Raw genomic sequence first — 13,100 nt, 5'->3', positions numbered from 1 at the left:
CCTTAACACAAGAATCAATGCACTGTGATTTGAAACCTGTTGGTGACATCTTAATGGTGACTTAATTTAGACCAAGGAAGATATGGAGATTAAAAGGTTGATGGGATTAAGGTGAAAGTTTAGATGAAAATTGGGATTCTTGAGCAAACTTTATGTGAGGTGGTTGGTTTTCCTTTACCTGACTGTATTATTTGGGTGGATATTATGTCCAACTAGCAATTACTTCCCCTACATAATATTGTAAATAGAAGGCATGACAGTCCGCCCTCAGGCCAGTCTTAATTAGACATGCTCGGTGGGAACCACTAGAATTTCTCAAACTTACACAGGTGGTTAATTTAAAACAATGCAGAGTACCTGGTGGGCAGAGAGATTACCTCTTTAATTAATGACAAGTTAGAAGCTGGAACGCTGGTAGCAACAAATTCTCTGTATCATAGCCCTCTGTGGCCTGTGGAAAAGTCTTACAGCTCATGGAGACTAACAGTGGACCACCAAGGCTTAAATAAAGCTGTACTGTCCAATACATCAGCAGTTCCAGACACAGTTTCAAGCACCCACAAAATACAACAGGTACCAAGTGATTTTTTTTTTCCAAACACTGTCTTCTATATCTCAATCTTGGAAGAGACCCAACCATAGTTCACGTCCACATGGGAAGGATCCGAGTTCACAGTTACTGTGGGGTCACGGGTCATCTAAACTCAGCAGCTTACTGTCATGATTTGGTCAGAAAGGATTTGGACCTGCTACAGGTCTCCAAGGTAATAATACACCACATTGATGACATGATAATATTGGAAACTGAAGAGAAGGCTTGGGATGGTTTTGAATGCAGTGGTGACTCACAGATCCAACCAAGACTGGTTAACAAATCCAACAAAGGTCCAAGGCCCTGCCCTAATGATAACATTCTTAGGAATAACCTGGGCAGGAGGCACCTGGAATATTCCACAAGTGACTGTTTTTCCCTATCCTCTAGGACCAAATAAGAAGCCCAGCATTTGGTTGCTTTATTTGGATTTGGGGAATACAAATTCCACATCTGGGAGTATTGCTAGCTCCTCAAAAGAAAGCCATATTTGAGTGGGGACCTAAATAAAAGCATGACACGTCTGAATGATAAGAAGTGGTAGGTCTCCCAATGCCTTTGGACTCCTATGATTCCAGATCTCAAGGCTGTGGTTTGCTCTGAAGCCTCAATCTCTAATGGGTCCAGGAAACATACTGATTTTCAGTTTGCTTTTAGCTTTTTCTTATTGTTAGAAGCAAGATGACTGTCAGAGGTAAAGCAACTAATTTTAAATCTTATTGGTTTAAATCTTAAAATTTAAATTTGAATACCCGCCTGGGGCTAGTGGCTACCATATTAGATAACGCATTTTTAAAGTTAATCAGTATTTCTGTCCTCATCCTGAACAATAAGATTTCAAGGGAACATAATTCTGATCATCTCTCCCTCTTCTCCCATATAATTGCTATCTGATATTTTAGTCCCTATTGTGACTAACATCTTCCTCCCACCCCAAGCACATACTAATCACTGTCACCATTGTGTTGCACAATCAATATTTATTTAGTTTATCAATATATTTATTAGTTTTCAACAACCAACTACTTCCTTCTGGCTTTAATGTTTTTTCTTCTTGAGGGGTATCTATCAGTTCTTTCAGAGATATTCATAAAAGAGCAATCCCAGATTTTGTTTAAAGATGTGATTCTTTTATCCTTACAAAGGAATTATATTTTAGCTGCCTTGCCAATCAGCCTTTGTCAAACCACCTGAAACTTAACTGCCTTAAAATTGCAATCTTGTTTTAGCTTTTTTTTTTTTCCTGTTTCATTTCTGGCATCCAGATATTTATTTTTGTTTGAATTTGATTTGAATTTTTGTTATATTTTATTCATCCATTTTATGTCTTTGTTGAGGGAACAAACACAATAGCATAGTTCAGCAGTTGGTAAAAATCTTGTGACTGTCTTTTAAAATTACACCACGTGGTCAATTAAAAGGTAACTGGCCCAACATTTCCTCCAGCTTTTTAAGTTTTACACTAAGCGAACCAGGAAACTTGCAAAAGTTCTCCAGGGGTGGGTTTAGAAGAGTAATAACTGTACATCATAAGCAATATTTTTCAGTAACAGAATAGGTTTTTGTTTGATTTTGTTCAACAAATTAATTTTGTTCTCACTATCTTTTACAAAAAGGCTGAGTATCTGAGCTTTTTATATAATAGTAAATAATTTCTGTGAAGGAAAAAAAGCTCCTGCAAAATTCTGGATATATGGATTTAATCACATACCTAAAAAATACATAGAGGAAAGATTAGTAGTCAAAAATGTTGTGGACTGCGGCTTGGATTTCCTAATTGATAAGAGAGAAGGAGTTGGGATTCCCCAGGCTCCATGCAGATTTTCTGCACTGAGATTAGCATCTACCATTACTAACAAACTCCTTTTCACATACCGCCCTGAGATACTACCCCACTGTTGACAAAAGTCAAGGAGAAATTCAATGTCAGTATTGCTTAGTTCTTTCAAACCCGATGAGCTGTGTGCAGCTTCTGCAAATCTATCTATAGCTTGTAATGATGTACTTATAATTGGTGATAATGTTCAAAAAGGCCCAGGCTTAACAGGCTTATGTAAAGTAAAAAGAAGGGAGACACTTGTATAGACCTGATGACTTTATAAATTCAAAATTGGTGAATATAAGTAAATTACCTTTTGTAAAAAGAATGAAATAGCAAAAACGTTACAAAATTCAATGATACATTTACTTTTGATATTGCTGTTTTTTTCACCAAGCTGCTAGTGCTGATGCTTATGTCCTAAGTTTAAGTAGCTCATCTTGTTTGTTAACTATGCTATTTCTTTCTTGCTCATTTTAAGCATTTTCAAGTCTTTAGGTAATTCATGACTTATCAGTTTCAGTAGCCATTGATCCTTTTATTGATACAATGATTTTATTATTTTTTTAAAAGATTTTATTTATTCATTTGAGACACAGAGATACAGAGAGAGAGCATGAGCAGGGGGAGAGGCAGAGGGAGAGGGAGAAGCAGGCTCCCCGCTGAGCCAGGAGCCCAGTGTGAGGCTCGATCCCAGGACCCTGGGATCATGACCTGAGCCAAAGGCAGACGCTTAACAACTGAGCCACCCAGGCTCCCCTCCACCAATGATTTTAATCAGCGATAAACGACTTTTGAAAATATGTTATATAGAGCAAACTTCACAAATTTTCCTTCTGTTTTAAGGAGTCCTACCAACCTCTGCAGGGCTCTCAGCATGACTTGAGAGTTACTAACATGTCTAAGGAAAACTTCCATTCTTCTATTCCAAGGCTCCTAACACCATCCTCAGTTGCCAAGCACATCTGTTGGTCCATTCTTAGAATTTGCTTTCCATTTCACAGAAGAAAAAAAAAAATCTATAACTCTCATGGGGTGAATTCTTTGTATTTAAAAATTCACTCAGCCCTCTCTTTTGCCTCCTTTTTTTCTTGTGACAAAGAAACTCTCTCTTCTCCTGTGGAAGACTCTCCTCTCATCTGGTTCTGACCCAGTCCGTTCTTCTCCTCTTTCCACCAAGAAAAATCAATGCTCCATCTGTTACTTGATTTCTCCTGGATTTTTGGCATTTCCTTTCTTACTTTCCCTTCTAAACATCATCTTTTAACAAAAAACCTACCCTTGACCCACCCAACCAATGGCCTCTCTTTCATAACCAGGCTTCTAGAAAGAAAACATCATAGTTTTGTTTTTGCTTCCCTATCTCACATCAACACTATACATCTAAAGCTTTAAATACATGTATTGGGCAACTTTCAGGCCCTAGGCTCTGTGATATGAACCATAGTGAAGACTCTATGGTACTCCTCAGATGCTTACAGTCTATGGTGGGAGAGATGAGAATGATTAAAGTATGGTGAAGTACATACTACCATAGCAGTACATGGTGCCTTGGAAGCACCTGAGAGGGGCATCTAACTCACATGGTACGAGGCCCAGGAAGGCTCCTCTGGGAGGAGAAGTCAGACCCAAGACCTGAAGGACAAGTAAGAATTAGGAGGATAGTTATTAATTATTACTTACAACTACTAGGTCTTCCAATGATCATTTATAAGGTCATTATGGGAAGGCTAGTTCAGAGGAAGGGTTAATTCCAGGAGAGCAAACAGAGGTAAATGAGAATATGATGCATTGGTTTAAAAAAAATTAGGGGTTCTTGGGTGGCGTGGTTTGTTAAGCGTCCGACTCTTGGTTTCAGTTCAGGTCCTGATCTCAGGGTTGTGAGATCGAGCCCCTCATCGGGCTCCATGCTGGGTATGGAGACTGATTAAGATTCTCTCTCCCTCTCCCTCTACTTCTCCCCTCCACTTGCAAACTCGTGCGCTCCCTCTCTCTCTCTCTCAAAATAAAATAAAGTAAAATAATTTCAAAAATCATGTCTAAGTATGTCTGGAGTTGGAGGAAGGGTTAAGGCAAAGGCAGGCTGGAGAGGAGTGGTGACCAGATGATAAAAGCCTTGTGTACTTTTGGAAAGAAGCCAGGACAAAGTGAAGGCAGCAATCAGAGTGACATAATAAAAATTGTACATTGGAGAGATTTATGTGGTGTGAAAATGGATTACTTTCCAGTTTTAAGACAGTAGATAGGAAGAAGGTAAAACAAAGACAATCAGTCTCGAATATCTAATAAATTTCCAGGAAAAAAGAATAGAAAGACTAAAAGGGAAGCAGTATCGGACCAAAACATTAGCTGAGAATTTCCCGGGACTTCAAAACAAAACAAAACAAAAAACACAAGTTCTTTTTTTTTGTTGTTTTTTGTGGTTTTTTTGAGGGGAGTGGGGTAGGAGGATGGGTTAGCCTGGTGATGGGTATTAAAGAGGGCACGTTCTGCATGGAGCACTGGGTGTTATACACAAATAATGAACATGGAACACTACATCAAAAACTAATGATGTAATGTATGGTGATTAACATAACATAATAATTAAAAAAAACACGCACAATGTGTTTTTTTTTTATTCTTCAAAGAACTTCAAACAAGTTCTTTGATTGCAAGTGGCCACAGACTGCCATGCAGGACCAAAAACCAAAACCAAAACCAAAACCAAAACCAAAACCTACACCTAAGCACATTTTCATGAAATTTAATGCATTTGCGACTAACGAGAAAATCCTAAAATAACCCAGCAAGAACAACGAAATATCTTAAGTTAATGAGAATCAGAGTTAGATAAGCATGCTTATTAGCAAAACCAGATGTGAGAAGGCAATAACATTATTTTTAAATAAATAAAGATATTTTCAGTCGTGTTCAAAAACAAAAGCATTAACAAAAAATCCAGAATGATAGAGTAGACAGAAATATACGTCGAGAAGAAAGGACAGATTTATTAGCCAATTTACAAATGGTCAGAAATTACATTAAAATATGCTTGACATCACAAGTAACCTAAGAAATGTATGTGAAGTCATATTTTTTTTATCAGATTAGTAATTTTTTAAAATACCTATAATTTCTAGGTGGGTGGGTCGGATGGGTGAAATAGACAAAGGGGATTAAGAGTACATTTACTGTGATGAGCACTGAGTGATGGATAGAACCATTGAATCATTATAGTGTACACCTGAAACTAATATTATACTGAATGTTAATTATACTTTAATTAAAAAAAAACTATAATTTTCAGTTTTGCCAAGGCTGCGGAGAGTGTAATTGCTACCACAGTACCATGCTAAATACTTTACATGTGCTGTTTCCTTTAATCCTACCCCCAAATTCTAAATTTTCAAATCCTAAAAGACCCTGTTGCATAGTACTGTATCCTCGGTATCTTACAGGTGAGGAAACTGAGGCTCCCAGGTGAGTCACTTGCCCAGCATTGCATCACTAGTAAGGAGTAGAGCTCGGGCTTCGAGGCCAAATATGCTGGCAGACTTGTCCCATATAGGATGGGATATGGACTCGGAAATAAGCAGGTCATAGGGGAAAGAGACTTAGGCTAATTTTTTTCCCTTGCCAGAGTAAGGCAGGTTCAAGTATGTTTGTCAACATGTGAGGGTGATCACTAGTAGAATGAAAGACTAGAAAGTTCTCACCCATGGGCTTTCCACAGGAGAGGAGAAAAGGACAAGGGGAACCTAAATAAGGAACAGAGAAAAAAACATGATCAGTGTAGAAATGGAAAAATGGGGAAACCACAGGAAAGCTTAATTTGGATACTGTATAATGAGATGACCGGACAAAATGAGTTGGTTATTCCAGTGACTTAGATCTCTCACAGAAAGGAGAAGATTTATAGACTAGGTGAAAAGAAAAATGAAGTTATACTTCTTCAAGAGACATCCTGTAGGCAGATGACAGAGGTAGGTAAAAATATATCTGAGAAATGCAAATGCAAATAAAAATCGAGGGCAGGAATATATCATACAAAGGATGTTTCAATGCAAGAAGACAGCGAGAGAGCACAAAACAGGACCAAGTAGAATTTGTTTCTTATATTTAAAGAAAAACAAACAAATTTTGGGAGAGCATTTGCCAAAACCCAACTGCAGCCACACAGCTGGGTCTGAGGAAGGACAAAAAGCAAGAACAGCAAAGTTCTTGGGAAACACCAGATGTTCTCAGTCTCTCTCACTGCTGGGTGGCTCCACTCTTCTTTCTTTGCAAATCGGATGTCTTTCTGCTTTTGCAGACAGCACTGAGGGTCTACGGAGCTAAGTACCCTGTAGAAGCAACCGGGAAAGAATTCAAAGGACTGTTTCACACCACATGAAATCTATAAGGCTTCCGGCCCTGGAGAATATTGTTGCAGAATATATGAAGACAAAGGCAAGGCAAATTTGTAAAATGTGTGTACCTAAAGCGAGAATCACTGAGTGAACAGAGACACACACAAATGAGACATCATAGCATTTGTTACTTAAGCTACAGACTGGAGAGGGTCTGAGTATTTTACCCAAGATCTGCTACTCACCAGCTGTGTGAATTTGGGCAAACTCTCTGGGCTTCATTTTTCTCATCTGTAAAGTGGGGGTGATTATAACAGCGCCTACTCAATCAGATTATTATGTGGATTAAATGTGCTAATATTTAAGCATGCCCTGCACATCGTAAGTGCATTATGTGGTTGCTTAGTAATTATCTTCTGCATAAAATCAGTGCTATTCCATTTTTAAAATCCCAACAGGATGATTTTTTTTTTTTTAATCGGCAAGCAGATTCTAAAGCTTATTTAGAAGAGTGAAGACATACGGCTTCATCGAAGAAATGTTGAAAAGAAGATTAATGAGAGTGCTCTGTTACAGTGGTACAGAGATTACAACGTGGCACATGAGAAGGAAGAAGCCGACATTTTGAAGGAAAAGAATGGTGTCTAAAGGGGAGTGGGAGGGACAGGCTTCCAGTTATGGAATGAATAAGTTGTGCGGATGAAAGGCACAGCTTAGGGAAAAATAGTCAGTGGTATTATAATAGCATTGTATGGACAGATGGTAGCTACCCTTATAGTGAGCATAGCCTAACACATAGACTTGTTGAATCAGCAGATTGTACACCTGAATCTGATGCAACATTGTGTGTCAACTCTACTTCAGTGATAAAAAAAGAGAGAGAGAAAATAGGGTCCAAAAGCCAACTAGCGCCAGAAGGTATAAGCTCCATCCTTGATTCAAAATTCTTCTAGGAAAAAAGTTACTGAAAAGCATTTCCTCAATTACAGTCTCTGTTTACAAAATACTGGCGATGTTATTAAATGTGATAATTTTGTATCTTCTGCAGAAGACAGCAGACATGCAGAAACACTCAGAAGTTTTTTTTTGTTTTTTTAAGTCTGACAGTCTCGGGCATTAATGCGTTTGATCTGCCTCTGTTTTGCTTGCTGAGCAATTTCTGAACTCACAATTAGCAAAAGAGCACACATGATTGAATAAACGTGAGGGATGGGAAGTAGGTGAGGAAGATTTCATGTGATTATCATAGACAATGGGACACAGATGAGTCCGTTCGGTTTAAGAATTGCACGCACAGCACATAGTTTCTCCTTCAGTTGTGTATTCAGAAAGCAAATCACAGTGCAGAAGCACGGAGCGGACTTACTGACAGCGAGCAGAAAGAGAGTGGTCCTTTCTCACTTTTCTTCTTCAGCCAAAAACAAGCTCCATGAATTACAAGAAGTTTTGGAATTGCCTTGTCTTCAACTTAAACGAAATGCTCAAAGAAGATAGAATGGTAGCTCTTACCTCTTAAAAAATGTGTCTTGAAAAATATGGAAAACTGGACAGACTCAAAGCCAGCAGTTGGTTATAGAGAAAGTGGTTTGTTTGCTGGGATTTGCTACAGAAAGAACAAGCCGGTAGATCTTGGGAATGCAGGTGATTTTACATGATGTTGCTCAAAGGATTCTCCTGCTTTGCACTCCAAGAGAAATGCTGCAGTTAGCTTGGATGCAATGCAACTGAAATGCAGATAAAAAGTCGGAGTTCATGGTTTTACCCTGAAAAAATTACATGGCTTCAGTGCCATATTTCTATACCTAGTTTTTAAGAACTCAACTGGAGGGTTTTGAGTTACTTTCTGACCTGATTTATATTTATAGCTATCATTTTTTGAGAAATATTTTCTTTTTCTACCTCTCTCCGCCCTGCTTTTCTCTGAACTGTCTCTTTACTTATGTTTCCTTAAAAAGACTGTCCCGGGGGCCAACTCTCCCATTAGGGACTTGTATGAAAAAGCTAATTGAGAAAGACTAGATTCTCTTTAGTTTGATAGCTCCTAATGTTTTGATACGTCCAGCCAGCCATCTGCAACTACAAACTCCCTGCTGAGTTGCTGGCGGGGAGACAAAGAAATGGAAAACAGCAAAGAAGTCACCATGTGGTATGAGCCGAGAGTTTTTGGCAGCCTGGCTGAATTAAGACCATAATCCTTTTCGGAAATCATTCTAAAACGGAACTATTCACAATAAACATGAAATTAAAAGCATGATGTAGTAGTGACCCAAAAGGAATGTGAATTCTTCTCCAGGACATGCAGAGACCTGTGGATGAACTGTTTCTAGATTCTTGCTCCAGCTTTCCTGAGAGTAAGTTAATCTCTAAAATTGTGGTTGTTTTGTATATAAAACTATAACTTACAACTTCAAATAGGGAATGCCAAACATTTGGATGGGAACTAGTAAATGCAGTAAATTATTAGTTGTTTTGATTTTCCAAATCATCTGAGTATTTTATATTGTATGGCTAAAAAACCAGTTGGAGAACTAAGTGGGTTTCTGTTTGTTTTTGTTTTTGTTTTTCATTTTCACCCCAGGACTAAAGTATGTTTGGATAAATAGCATATATTATCTAAAAGGGTATTGGGTGAATTGAAAAGAATATAACTTTATGTTGCCTCTTTGCAAGTATGATGGGCTGTTTCCCAAGTGAATAGAATTAGTTATTCTTTTTTGTTTGTTTTCACTTTTACTGCTAGAGGACTTGTAAGCACTGGGGGAGGGTGAGTGGGAGACACATGATTTTCCGAGTTTTGTATTGTTTTAACTGGCTTGAGAACATTTTCATCAAGAAAACTTAGGGCAATATTTATTGACCTTATTTATCATACTACATTTATAGGAATCTTGATCTAATTTGTTGTGCAATGTGTTTATTTTCTGAATACAAGGAATTCTATCTGGCGGGGAGTGACTGGCTTTTTATAGCCACATTTTTATTTCTAGATCACACGACTTCCTATTCAGAGCAATTTAAGCTAGTTAGATGTTTTGTGCTCCTCTGGTGAATAGTAATTTTTCTCCCTGACATTTACATCAGGATGTGTAGTGGGGAAAAAAAAAATCAGTCTTAACAGAAATAAATAACCACAATCGTGACAGATCATGTTAATTCTTCTGTAGTCATCAATAATACTTTCTAGCACATGCATTCCTCCACAGAAAGAAAGGAGAGTAGGCACGTAGGCGACATATTTAACTCTCTCAGATACCATGTTTTAGCAGGGCACTGATTTCTTAATTGGTAATGTCGTGGTTTTGTTTGAGGTGGGGTCTCCAGGCCGTCACAGCCTGCTCGGATGGCACTATGGTCAGGAGCTCAGCCGCATAGCTTCTGAATCCCTTTGTTCAGTTCTGGACAATTTTTGTTCCACAGGTGGGTACCTCATAAATGCAACTCTGTACATCCTAAAGCCCTCGTCCTTGTCTTATTCTCAGTCTTCACGCTTTCTTTTGTGCTCCTTGTGTTAATTTTCTGTTGCGGCTGTAACAGATGACTGTGAACTTCATGGCTGAAAACAAAACAGATTTATCATCTTACAGTTTGGGAGGTGAGAAGTGTGACGTGAGTCTTACCGGACGAAAATCAAGGTGCTGGCAGTGCACCTTGGATTCATTTCTGGAGGATGCGGGGGAGAGTTCTGTTTTCTTGCCTTCTAGCATTTCCAGAGGCTGTCCGTCTTCCTCAGCTTATGCCCGCCTTCCTCCATCTTCAAAGCCAGCAACGGGTTGACCCTTTTAACAGCACCTTGCACTGACTGCCTTTTTTACTTCTCTTTTCCACTTTTCAGGACTCTTGTGATTACATTGGGTCCCCCTAGATAACCCAGGATTATCTCCCTGACTTAGAGTCGGTTGATTAGCAAACTTACTCCTATCTGTTCCCTTAATTCTCCTTCGTCATGTAATGTAATATATTCACAAGTTCCAGGCTTAGAACGGGACCATTCTTCTGTCTGCCTTATTCCTCTTCAATTATTCCTTGCTTTTCAGACTGAAATGGCAGATGCACAATATTCCCTGCAAGACACAATGATTAGGTTTTATCTCTGCCTTGAGTTGGTGACCTTCCCATTTGAGCTGCCTCCTGAATACCAGTAGGGACCAGCATATTCGTGGCTTTGCTCTCGCCCCATGGATAAGACCAGCATTAGGTCATGTATCTAGTAGCCAGAAACAACCTTATTAGTAATATGATGGAAGAGACAATAGCAATTCTATAGTTTGCAACCCTCTTCAAAATGGCACCAAAGGAAGACACAATGACCCCCAAAACCCAGGTCTTATTGACTTGTGCTCCAAGCTTTGTGCCAAAGCTTAAGCCATTACGCTTAGAACATTTCCTGGACCAATTCCCCTCCTACAATGTTGGGTTCTGTTCATTAAGATTACACCTTATGTTTTCCTTATCAACTAAGATAATTCATGGGCATTTATGTTTTACAAGTCTCAGAGTAATTTTGTTTTTCTTCCTGATGGGAAAATAATGAGATAGACTTCTTTTTTTTTTTTTTTTAATATTTTATTTATTTGACAGAAAGAAACACAGCGAGAGAGGGAACACAAGCAGGGGGAGTGGGAGAGGGAGAAGCAGGCTTCCCGCCAAGCAGGGAGCCCGATGTGGGGCTTGATCCCAGGACCCTGAGATCATGACCTGAGCTGAAGGCAGATGCTTCACGACTGAGCCACCCAGGCGCCCCATGAGATAGACTTCTTGCAATTCAATTATGAAACTCATTCTGGGAGATACACTAGTAATTCTTGGACTGCACTAAGATGACCATATAAATAATTACATCATGCTACCACTACCAGACTGAAGGTTATATCTGGAATCTGCTGCCTTCACTAGGTTTGAAAGAGACCATCTGATGGCTGTTAGACAGCTAAGTCCTGAATTGTTGTTGTTATATAGGTTCTCTGTATATAATGTCCTCTGCAAACAATTCTATAAAGAGTTGCTGATGACGGGGCCTACTTATTGGAAACTGACAGTCTGGCTGCCTGGTAGACCTGTGTGTAAGCCTAAAGGCTAGCGCTCTCTCCCTGTGAGCTTAAGCCCTTACATGGATTACCCCCAAGGCCAAGGTTGAGCCCATAAGTAGGAGGCAATGGATGACTGTTCCGCTGAGAACAGCAGAGCAACATGGTACCTGAAAATCATCAGGCCTAAATTACCTCCAATAATATACTATTAGAATGAGGTTCCAGTTCAAGGAACTCCAAATGCAAATTTACCTGATTCATGAGTTCGTTCCCTTTCTCCCTATTTCTACCTCCCACCTATCCACTCATATGCATGCAGGAGTAACAGACATCATGAATCTGAAAATTATTTTAGGTGCTCTTTTCTACTGGCAATAAAATGGGACCCGCGATTTTGCAAGAATCAACTTTGTCTGTAATGACACCACACATACCTCTTTACCCAACAGACCTTATCACAATAACTATATTTTTCTGCTCATACTTTTCCAACAAAGAGCACCTTCACACCACTGGGTCCAACTCTGGCAAGGTCTCAGAATCTAAACAGCTTGAGAAGGCACAGAACTTCAAAGGTTCTTTCTATTTTTCAGGACATTTTTCACCTCTTTCAGTTTTTGTGAGAAAATCAAACATGGCTGTAGAGTGAAGAAAAAATTGGGTAGGCTGTTTTTTATTCTTGGCATTTTAGAGTCTTTTCGATTCTACTTCTTGCATCCCACCCATACATCACCTAAGGTTTGTTTTTTTTCCCCTCCTCATCTTTGCAAATACCCTTTCCAGTGGATGCACCTTGTCTCTCTGCCCACACCCAGAAGAGGTGCTTGCCCCAGATATGGAAGCTACAAGGGTGCTCTCTTTGCACCCATCATGGGCTTGTCTTTCTTGAGAATTCAGTTCATCAGGTCTCCTTGCATCTATTGCTTTTTGTTCGTGCTATGGGAAATATGGTTTTAATTTTGTCTGGATTACTGTTGTTTCTTACCATTGGTGTAAAGATATTCCACATTCTTCTATATCTCAGCTGTGGACTTGAACAAAACAACGATATTGTATTCATGCACATTCTCATCACCTCCCTGATACTCCATGAGGTGGAACCAGATGCCAAGCTTCTGCCATGACCATTAGCCCTGCAGGTCCTTTCAAGTGAGAGAATATTGTGTGGTTTTCAGGGATTTCTTCATAATTTTAGATTCAGTTAATTTTCTCAATCTTTGATTAATATGCACATTTTGGTCAGGAGAGTCAAACTTTTTTGTGTATATTCCTTAACTTGAGGCAAAACTTAATAATTTAACTGACATTTCGTGGGGGAGTATCTGTGGTTT

The 13,100-nt window shown here is 39.1% G+C and overlaps 1 protein-coding gene across 4 annotated transcripts in view; it reads left to right on the top strand.

Annotated features, from left to right (window-relative positions):
- Positions 1 to 8,795: 8,795 nt before the first annotated feature.
- ABCA9 (ATP binding cassette subfamily A member 9) overlaps positions 8,796 to 13,100 on the top strand; it is a 61,368-nt gene continuing 57,063 nt past the window's right edge. For 3 of the 4 annotated variants that reach the window (XM_032429540.1, XM_032429539.1, XM_032429537.1), the window contains exons 1-2: positions 8,796 to 9,093; positions 10,051 to 10,159. The gene's annotated coding sequence lies outside the window, so the exon portion shown is untranslated. The remainder of the gene's footprint in view (positions 9,094 to 10,050; positions 10,160 to 13,100) is intronic. The other variant, XM_032429538.1, reaches the window with a different exon arrangement.

The sequence above is a fragment of the Phoca vitulina genome, unplaced genomic scaffold (assembly GCF_004348235.1).
Source record: "Phoca vitulina isolate PV1807 unplaced genomic scaffold, GSC_HSeal_1.0 scaffold41, whole genome shotgun sequence".
NCBI lineage: Eukaryota > Metazoa > Chordata > Mammalia > Carnivora > Phocidae > Phoca > Phoca vitulina.
Note: the sequence above shows the minus strand (reverse complement) of the source record. Positions and strands in the feature narration are given on the sequence as shown.